This window comes from Pezoporus occidentalis, unplaced genomic scaffold, assembly GCF_034315485.1.
Source record: "Pezoporus occidentalis ecotype Australia unplaced genomic scaffold, CSIRO_AGI_Poc_V1 ctg43, whole genome shotgun sequence".
NCBI classification, from domain to species: Eukaryota; Metazoa; Chordata; class Aves; order Psittaciformes; family Psittacidae; genus Pezoporus; species Pezoporus occidentalis.
In genome coordinates, this window is record NW_026915758.1 from 780,062 (window position 1) to 789,629 (window position 9,568).

The following is a 9,568-nucleotide window of genomic DNA, read 5'->3' on the forward strand; positions in this document are numbered from 1 at the left end:
CTACCTTTCTGTGGAGTGTCCTAACAATGGCTTGGGAAACAGACTTGACATTCCCACAATACGCCCTTTGATTAATCTACAAGGGAGACCATATTGCAGCCTTTCAACATATAAAGGAGGCTTATAAGAAAAATTGAGAGAGACTTTTTACTAGTCCTGTAGTGACAGGGCAAAGGACAAAGCGCAATGGTTTCAAACTTAAAATAGTAGATTTAGGATAGATATTAGGAAGAAGTTCTTTCCTGTGAGGGTGGTGAGACACTGGAAGAGCTTGCCCAGAGAATTTATGGATGCCCCTTCCCTGGCAATATTCAAGGCCAGGTTGAATGGGGCTTCCACCTGGTCTAGTGGAAGACGTCCCTGCCCATGGCAGGGTTTTGGAACTAGATGATCTTTAAGGTCCCTTCCAACTCAAACCATTCTATGGCTATACATATTCACTAAATATACAATGAAGTAGTTTTAATTATTCAAGTAAATTGTTTCATAGGACTCCAAAAGGGGTTCCTGATTCCCCTGTAAACTTATAAAGCTTGAGAACTGATTATTTCTCAAATGATTTCTCATTGTATAAAGTCTTTGTTATTTCACATTACTACTATATAAACCATGTTTGTCCCCGCCACGCCTAAATCTTATCTGGGCAGTTACCTACCCAAGAACACATCAGTTACAATTCTCTCCTATGGACACAACCTTTGCCAATTGAAGTTTTTCTGCCCTCAGTGATGGCTACCTGCCAATTCTAAAGAATCTCAAATCCAATCACTTTTACTAAAGGCCCATTTTCCTACAAACATATTTGGAACCAATACAAGCTATTTGAAATGGTAGAACCATCTTAGAATTCAAAACTCTCAACATAACAGCATGCTGGTCTAAGCAGAAAGTTGACCCATTACGATATCAACTCTGAAGCACAGTGCTTTGTGTGATGTTCCATTAACACTTTTTGAAACAGAACTGCCTTTCAGGTTTGAGAGGAGCTTATGGGCACTTCCTAGCTCAATGAATTAAAAAACCCCAAACCAACCAAACAAACAAAAAGAGAGAGAATATCTGGAGAAGGGAAGCAAAAATTTACTTCAATGAGCAAGACCTGACGCATTTAGCACACAGGACAATTTTGTGGAAACAGTGTGTGCAAGCCACAGATTCTGATGGTTCCTAAGAAGGAGGCATTCACTGTTGCTGTAAGAAGGATGAATCTTATTAATTTCTTCATAGAAAGTTTGCTTCTCCTAAGTTCTAGAAAAGTGTCTTTCCAGATTCTCTTCTCATGTAGCATTTTTTAGGATTTTGATACAGATTCCAGGGTGGGATAGTAAAACAACCACAGTAACAGCCACAACAGAGTTTTTTTTAACTATGCATGCTAAGAAGGAAAACACACAATTAATATCAAAACTTTAGCTTTCTGCATATTTCCTATTATACAGCCAGATGTTTCTTCCCTGTTATGTGTATGGAGTCCCTAGTATGGGAAGGATGGAGTTTTTATGTATTTATTTTCAGGAGAAATTTTGAACTGAAGCCAGGGAACAACAGCTGGTTCTGGTCCAGAGTTATCTGCTGAAACATGAGGAGCGGCTGTGGGAAAATTAATGATCAATAAAACTTCCACTTTGAAAAATTTCTTGTGTTAAGGAAAAGGCAGGAGAGATCACTCTACATTTAAAATAACACAATGAAGTGAAAAAACGCAAAATGGGAACTTGAAAAGAGATCTCACATACCACGTGAGTGCTTTCATTCATATTGTGAGGTAGGGTTTCTTTTTTAATAAGAAAAATTCTACAACTTTCTTCTTCAGGGTAAGAAGTCTCAATTCTTGAAGCATTTGACAGAGCAGGACATTCATTTCCTGACCAGCTCTAATGACAGTGGAATGGGAACAATAAAGCAACCTGGCCAACCAGTATTCCTCCAGTATTTCACCCAGGGAAGGCAAGACACCGTCTCTCCAGGAAAAAAAAAATGAATAAAATCACTAATAAAGGTGGTAATTAATGAGATTAATGAAATATCTGATACATTTAATGTAACATTTTGTACTGAAGCCTTCCTCTTAGTTATCATTACTTTAATGATCTATGCACAGCTTTCAATACAGGCAAAGATTTATAAAAACACTGTAGTTAAATACATTATATCAATTCTTAGAATTGCCTGTTCCTAAGAAGGAGAGCAATGTTAACTCCATGACAATAACATTTAACCTTCCAAAAACACTTTACTGAAGGTTACACAAACAAGAATAATTTGGGAAGAACAGGAACCATTTAGTTGCCCTGGGAGGAATCCCATAAAGAAGCAGAATGACATAAATACTGGGATTTAATAACATCTTTTCTGTGTGTTCCATCTGAAAGTCTCCAGTGCTCAAATACATGCAAATCAGATCTGAAAACTCTTCCCAGCATCACTGTTTAACATTGTGAACACCTATGACCTTGTCGTGGTTTAAACCCAGTCAGGTAATTCGTTCGCTCACTTCCCCCCCTTTTCTTGCCCTCCCCCTGCTCTTGGAGGGACGGAGAGGAGAATCGAAAAGAATGCAACTCCCACGGGTTGAGATAAGAACAGTTTAGTAACTAAGGTATAACACAAATCACTACTGCTACCACCAATGATAATAATGATAAAGGAAATAACAAGGGAAGAGAATACATCACCTCACCACCAGCCGACCGATAACTCGCCCCCCCCAGCCCAACCAAGCTCTGACCGATACCTCCTCCAACCCCGCAGTCTCCCAGCCCTTCCGGCTAACTCCCAGTTACCTCCTGGACATGACGTGCTGTGGTATGGAATACCTCTTTGGTCAGTTTGGGTCAGGTGTCCTGTCTCTGCTTCCTCCTGGCTCCCCCTCCTCCCTGGCAGAGCATGAGGCTCACAAAGTCCTTGGCCAAACCAAAACATCCTTGTTATCAGCTCTGTTCACGAGCTGAAAGTCAAAACACTGCACTACACCAGCTACCAAGAAGGAGAAAAATGACTGCTACTGCTGAACCCAGGACAGACCTGCAGACTAAACTCCTTATGTACTCACCCATGGATCAGGACCACATGTGAATCTCTCTGTTCAGAAGTATCTCCCACTGCAGAAATGGCATTACCTACCAACACAGCAAACAGCAGTACATTATTTTATTCTTCCCTGGGCTATATGTTGTAAGTCTAGCTCTTTACCTTAACAGAATGCTCTACTCTCATTAGCAGAAGAAGAGGGAAAGGGGGGGATGCCTTTTAGGTTTCTCCAGAAGGCAACCTCCTGTTGGGAAGCTCATGTTGCTAATACAGGAGGCAACCTATTGCCAAGAGACCTCCTTCACTAGACTGAGGCACTTTTTTCTTGCTTGTAGCTCCATGGATGCTCATCTTGTGTATCTGAGGCTTCTTACAACAATAATGCAAGTAACTAAGTGATAAAATTTGCATTAGCACAGGCCATCATTAAGCAGCTTACTTATAATGATGGCAGATAAGTACAATGGTAATAAAATTTTTCAGTAAAGACGCTGTATGTTAACTGCCCAAATTAGTTCATTTACTAAAGATGCATGTATAGTGTCCTGTTCTGGACTTGGCAAAGAGCATTTCAGACTAAAGTACGCACATATGTATACATGGAGATATATGTGTGTATGCCATCTCCTTCTTCCACTGAAGGATTATTTCATTCTATGTATAAATCATTATTAATGGTGTACCAGGTACTTAATCATAACTAGCTAGAGATTTAACATGCACTTTTCATAGTCCTCAGATTTCTGAGTCCTAATTAAACTCATAATCAAGAACCATCGTTACAAATTGTAAGCAAAAGATCAATACATACATATCCTACTGCCACATGGAGCTGAAGGAAGAGCAAGAACTCTTCAAAACTGAGTTTCAAAAAATATATTACCTTTAAATAAACTTCTGAGGCTTACTACAAGGTTTCTTTTAGCCTCTGAAGTCCAAATGAGAAAGGATAGTTGTATCACATCTTCCCATAGGGATCTCAGGTTAACCACTTGACTGCCTTCTTTCCGTGCCTGTCTTTTCTGTCCTCTCCCTTTCCTTCATTTATTCCTAAGGTTTGTCTACACTGGGAATAATCTGATAATTATTGTTTGTTGTTATTGCTCCCTTATCAGGCACTGTATTTCAAAAAAAAAAAGTGTTTTGTTCATGGTAAGTTTCCATGCTTATCTACAGCGTACAGGTAGAATTATTCATAATTCCTTTACCGATCATTTTCCACACACAAACACTTGACCTTCAAATATCCTTATCAGGCTTAATATTATATGGCATAGAACAAACAAGTGTGTTGAGATCATATACAGAAACTACACTGGGTGCTTTAAGATCAAATGCTTGTCTGCTTTTCCAACTGTTAATTGATGTAGTAAGAGATATTGCCTCTCTGCATCGATTTTGCAGGCTGACATCTATACCCCACCACAGCTACACCAGTTTAGATATCCAGACTAACAAGAGTGGCCTGCCTGCAAGACCTGAGACTTTCTCACAACCTGACCATGTTCCTAACTACACATTCAAGACCCCCTTTCCAGCCCCTGTTGTGTAATCTGGTTGACTGACGTCCCTTCTCCTGTATGGATAACATGCTCATATGGCAACAGCAGCGGAAAGGCAAGACAGAAATAAACAGCAAGAAGTGCAGAGATCAAAAGCACAATGGATAGCATTTCCTAAACAAACGATGAAGCCTTTCCAAGTACCAGTGCATCTTTATGCATTTTGGTCTTGTTACCTGGTGTTCTCTTCCCCTCCAATACTTCTCATGCTAAATGTGTGCAAGCGTTTATGCTCTCTGCCCTGTGCATTTCATTTTTGCTTTGCACATGCATTCCCACTACCTGCTTTCTCATTTGTCATGACCATTGGCAAAACAGCAGAGCCAAAAATCTATATGTATCTATTGCAATATAGACATTTTCTGAAACCAGCAACCTCATAGCACCACAATAAACTGTTCGCAGATGAGAGATTTTAATGGTCCACTCCCATAAACTGGGTAATTCTTCTTTGACAAAAGCAAGCCATATAATTAGAAAAGGGAACTAGTTACTTCTAATGAAAGAATAATCAGATCACCATTAAAGGGGCATTAGCTGCATTTATCTTAATTCTAGAGGCCCTACTGTTGCCTTCTGATAGGAGGATAAGATTTACTTGACAATCCTGGTGATTTTTGCCACTCCTGTTTGTTCATGCAAAAGGTTGTCCTTTATCCTGTCTTGGCAGAGCAAGTTGCATTTAACTTCATTAAAGTCATTTAAGGCTATTTGTTACATTTCCATGAAAAAAGACACAGCTTAACTCTCCAGGATACCATTGAGCTTCACTTGCCTTCTCTGTCCTTGCAAGTCACAATTGCTGGGACACAGCCAGGGAAAAGAAGAGAGAAGCCTAGGGAGATCGGCAAAAGCCCTGTGTCCAACTAGACCGTTTGGGACCCCTCCATGAGTGTCTCTAAGCAACTGCAGTACAGTGAGGCCCCAGGCTTTGGAGCTACTTCACAAGAGGTTCACTGCACCTGCTAGGACCAGGATTGAGAAACCAACAGCACGAAGAAGGGAACAGTCTCCATGAACACACTTGGCATGTTTTTCGTGTTTCAGCTAGAACAGAGAAAATCAGAGGCAATTCCAGTTTTGCCCAGGCTAACAAACTTTATTACCATTTTATTGAAGAATTCTAACACCTATAACTACCAGAGTGGCACCTTTAAACTCATCAAGAAGTTGGCCAGTTGGAAGTTAAGTGTTCCAAATATGGAAAACCTAATGAGAAAACTCAATTTTAGTATGTTCAGCTGACATCTTAAAATTTGCTAGCAGAATTTCCTAAAGACTCTAGCTCTCACATGAGACTGCTAACCATCTAGTGCTCTGAAGCAAGTCCTCTTCTCTGCTCAGAAGATGCATTAGAAGTTGGAACAAGAAAAGAAGGACAGAGAGTACAACTACAGAGAGAATGACACCAAGGAGAACAAGATGGGGAGCATACGGGCCAGAGCTGAGCAGAAGGTGGGAATCAGAAAGGGAGGAGATGTAATAGCAATGTAAATTAGGGGGCAGAAAATAAGGCAAAGATGACAAGAAGCAGCACAGGAGTAAACACAGGGCCTTTATAAAGATGAAATACATTCTCTCACCATTAAGTGAACAGACTTGAGACTAATAGTAAAGAATCTCCATCCCACTCAATGCAGGACGCAAAATGAGGTTTTTCTACTGCTACCTACAGCATTTTCAGATAGTACAGGAGAATGCTGCAGATCCATAGAGCTCAGCCACACTGTTGTGCAGAGGCAGCCTGAGTAAATCCCCCAACAGAAGCCTGAGTTTTAGGGTTCTTCACTTATGTATTTACCTGAATTCACTGTGCTATATGTTTGTGAGTGGCTACCTTCACCTACCATGTACCCATTGTACCTACTGTAGGAAAGAAAGCTGCTACGTCATTTGCTACAGATACAAAAAGCATGTGATGGAGGGGCCTGGTTCTGGTGAGAAAGGAGAGTCTTACAGTTGCGGCAAATAACTGAGCCTCTAGAAAACTGTTTTTTAACTCTGTTGGTAGAAGTTTCCATGTAAGTCTAAGGAATATGCATTATATATTCCTCATTTTTCTCCCACACCCCAATTGAGTAATTTGTGGTGTGAGCTGCTAAGATGCTGAATGTGAGTAGGTGCATCTGAAGTCAGTGGGAGGTGGACTTCAGTACATGCCGAGTAGCATAAAGCATTTACCATCCTGCAAATGAAGGTCTTTGATTTAGCATTTACCACTGGGAATTTAAGGCCTTATATTTCTCCACAAAGGTATCCAGAAGTGTTGGTATTTTTCATTTCCTGGAAATAGACAAGATAATGCCAACTATTTCCTAATGCTGCAACATGAGTAAAGTCATTAATGGTTAGTAGGGTGATAGCACTCCTGAAATGCACTAAGGGAAATTAATTTTCCTAATTATTTGATGAAGGATAATGGTATGCAGTAAACTGTACATTAAAGTATATATGGAATAAGCAATAAAAGAAACATTAACTAGAAACACACATTTGGAAAGCTTCTGGAGTTTAGTCTCCTGCTGTCTCAGGTAACCACTTCACATAAGCACTTTTATAAATTGATCAGGCTCCACTTTCAATGCAGATGGGCTTCCTGCCCTCAGCACAGGGAAGTTGTTCCACAGCCTCACTGCTCTGAAAATTCCAAATCTTCTAATTCAGTCTAAATTCACTAATGTCCATTTTACACACAGTGGTCTTCCATTTAAACAACAATCTTATATCCATATCTACTCTCTTTTTGAGATAACAAATCTCTTAATCTTTATTTTGCTAAACTAAACACAATGAACTTTGCAAGCTTCCTCTTGTACAACTTCCCCAAAGAATACCATTAGTACTTAACATTAGGGTTCCTCTAGGGAAACAAGCTTATGGCTATGTGATTAAAAACTATACCACTGTGCAGTCTTAAGGCACATAAACCCACAGGACCAAAACGTGAAAAGCAAGCAGCATACAGCAGGTCTGAAGCCAGACACAGAGGAACATACACATCTGACTCTACCTCACATGTGCAATTAAGACTGGATCTATCGCACAGCTCTTTGCACACAGACTTGCTGTGCCCAGCACTTCCCAGCTTTTAAGATGGCTCTGCATTTCTTAATCTCCCAACCTCTCAGTAGGTGGGAGAGAGCCATGAACTAAATGGTAAGAGGCTAATTCTAGTATCTTCCCCATCTTTGATTGGAATCAGTGAAGGAGGTAGCCTCAATTAGGTCAGATGTCCTTCATCAAATAAAACCCATTCATCCATGCCTTATAGGCAAGTGGTTAGTTTTATCTCTGATGGAGACATGATGTTAATCAAAAAAGGTTTTGTTGCACAATTGGTCAATTTTGGCCTTTACTTCATGTGTAAACGAAGATAATCATTAGGGACTTCAGTGAAAATAAGAGTATCCTAACTAGCAAGGAGGAGTAAAAAGACAACCTAAAACTGTAGCAAGTTGCCAAGCCACAGTAAATAAATAACATTTCCGTAATGCTTTCTGAAAGACTTTCATTAACTTTGAAAAGGATGTCATTGATAGGTCCATTTTGATAACAGCTTCCCAAACCCAAATGACAAAGAGAGTGGCTAGTTCACAGCATATATCCAGTTTCCACGTACATAATCCCAGTCCTAGTCCAAACACAGATCAAGAGCTTTACGAGTTGAGACAGTAACATCCTGGTGTTGATTCAGAGAATTCATCATCCCATCTGGATGCTGAAGCTCCTCAGCATGACTATATTTGGTGATGCTGAAACCAAAGGTGAGAAATCTCATCATGTCACACAGAGACTCCATACTGCACAAAGACATTAGTGAACCCCAATTAACCTGAGCCCGGACAAACCGGAGCCATTTGATCCACCCTGGATTTTGTGTGCTGAATGCCGGGACAAACCGTGCAAACCCCGTGTCATTACCACGTCCTCCGCGACTTGGGCAGAAAAAATCATGCATCCACCTGGATAGCATTTTGGACGTATGTATGGCAATAAGTGCTTCACGTTTATCCATTCACTGATAGGTAACATTTTGTTATTAATATGTCATAGCATGGACGTAAAATTCCAGTCTGTGTTCATCACATCTCTGACCTCCTGAAAATTAAGATCACATCAAGAGAGGGGAAATCTGTTGATGACTGCTTACGAGAAACGTCTGCGCCCCCTTCCCCCTGCGCGGGCCCTGGGGATCAGGCACTCCTCAGGACCGCCTTCCCGTCACCCGGCCCAGGGCACAGAGCAGTCGCCTGCACTCAAAAATGGCTTTTCAGAACCCGCCATTGGGAAACACTCGCGCCGGGAGCTCCCGCAGCCACCACCCGGGTTGCTGCGCGGGCCGAGGCACAGCCCGGGCGGGGCGGCGGCTCCCCGCTCCGAGCGCCCTCCTCCCTGCCGCGGGCAGGCGGACTCTGCCCGCTCCGGAAGAGCCCACCGGCAGCCGCCGGCCATACCGGCTCCTCCCGCCCCGCCCCGCCCTGCCCTGCCCAAGCCACCTCAGGGGTAGCTGTCCCGCTCCTGCGGGAGCTAACGTGAGAGGCGGGCCGGGGGGGCAGGCGGAGTATTGACAGCTGCCCGCTCGGGCGCCGAAGGACCGCCTGGGTGTGTAGCGGGGCCGCCTCGTCCCGTCTCTCTCCTCTGCCCGCCAGCAGAGCCCTCGCCCCGCGGCCGACGCGGGCACCGCCTCGGCCGGTGCCTCCCGCCGGGAGCTCCCTGCCTCTCTTCCCGCCTCGCCCCCTCGCAGCACCGGTGCCGGCCGGCACCCGCTGCTCCCTGGGCCGCGATCGGGCCCCGGCGGCCAGGGAAGGGGAAAGGGGGACGGCGGAGGAGAGGCTGGGATGGGGGGGGTTGTAGCAGCATCACCATGGCGACAGTGACGTCATCTCACCCTGGATCTAATTGGAGGAAACCCCGTGGCCCCAGCCGCAGCCCACGGGCCAACCGAGCTTGTGCCCTGCCTGCGCTCGCCCCCGCGG

The 9,568-nt window shown here is 43.1% G+C and overlaps 1 long non-coding RNA gene across 2 annotated transcripts; it reads right to left on the bottom strand.

The window, feature by feature from the left end:
- Positions 1–383: 383 nt before the first annotated feature.
- On the bottom strand, positions 384–8,934 carry LOC134171914 (uncharacterized). Of its 2 annotated transcripts, none has more exons than XR_009967772.1 (3): positions 8,212–8,934; positions 3,053–3,119; positions 384–1,375 (listed from the first exon to the last, which is right to left on the bottom strand). It is a non-coding gene; the product is annotated as an uncharacterized LOC134171914 (long non-coding RNA). The 2 variants fall into 2 exon arrangements; XR_009967771.1 differs by lacking the exon at positions 384–1,375 and adding an exon at positions 1,404–2,452 and having other exon boundaries at positions 3,025–3,119.
- Between the last annotated feature and the right edge of the window lie 634 nt (positions 8,935–9,568).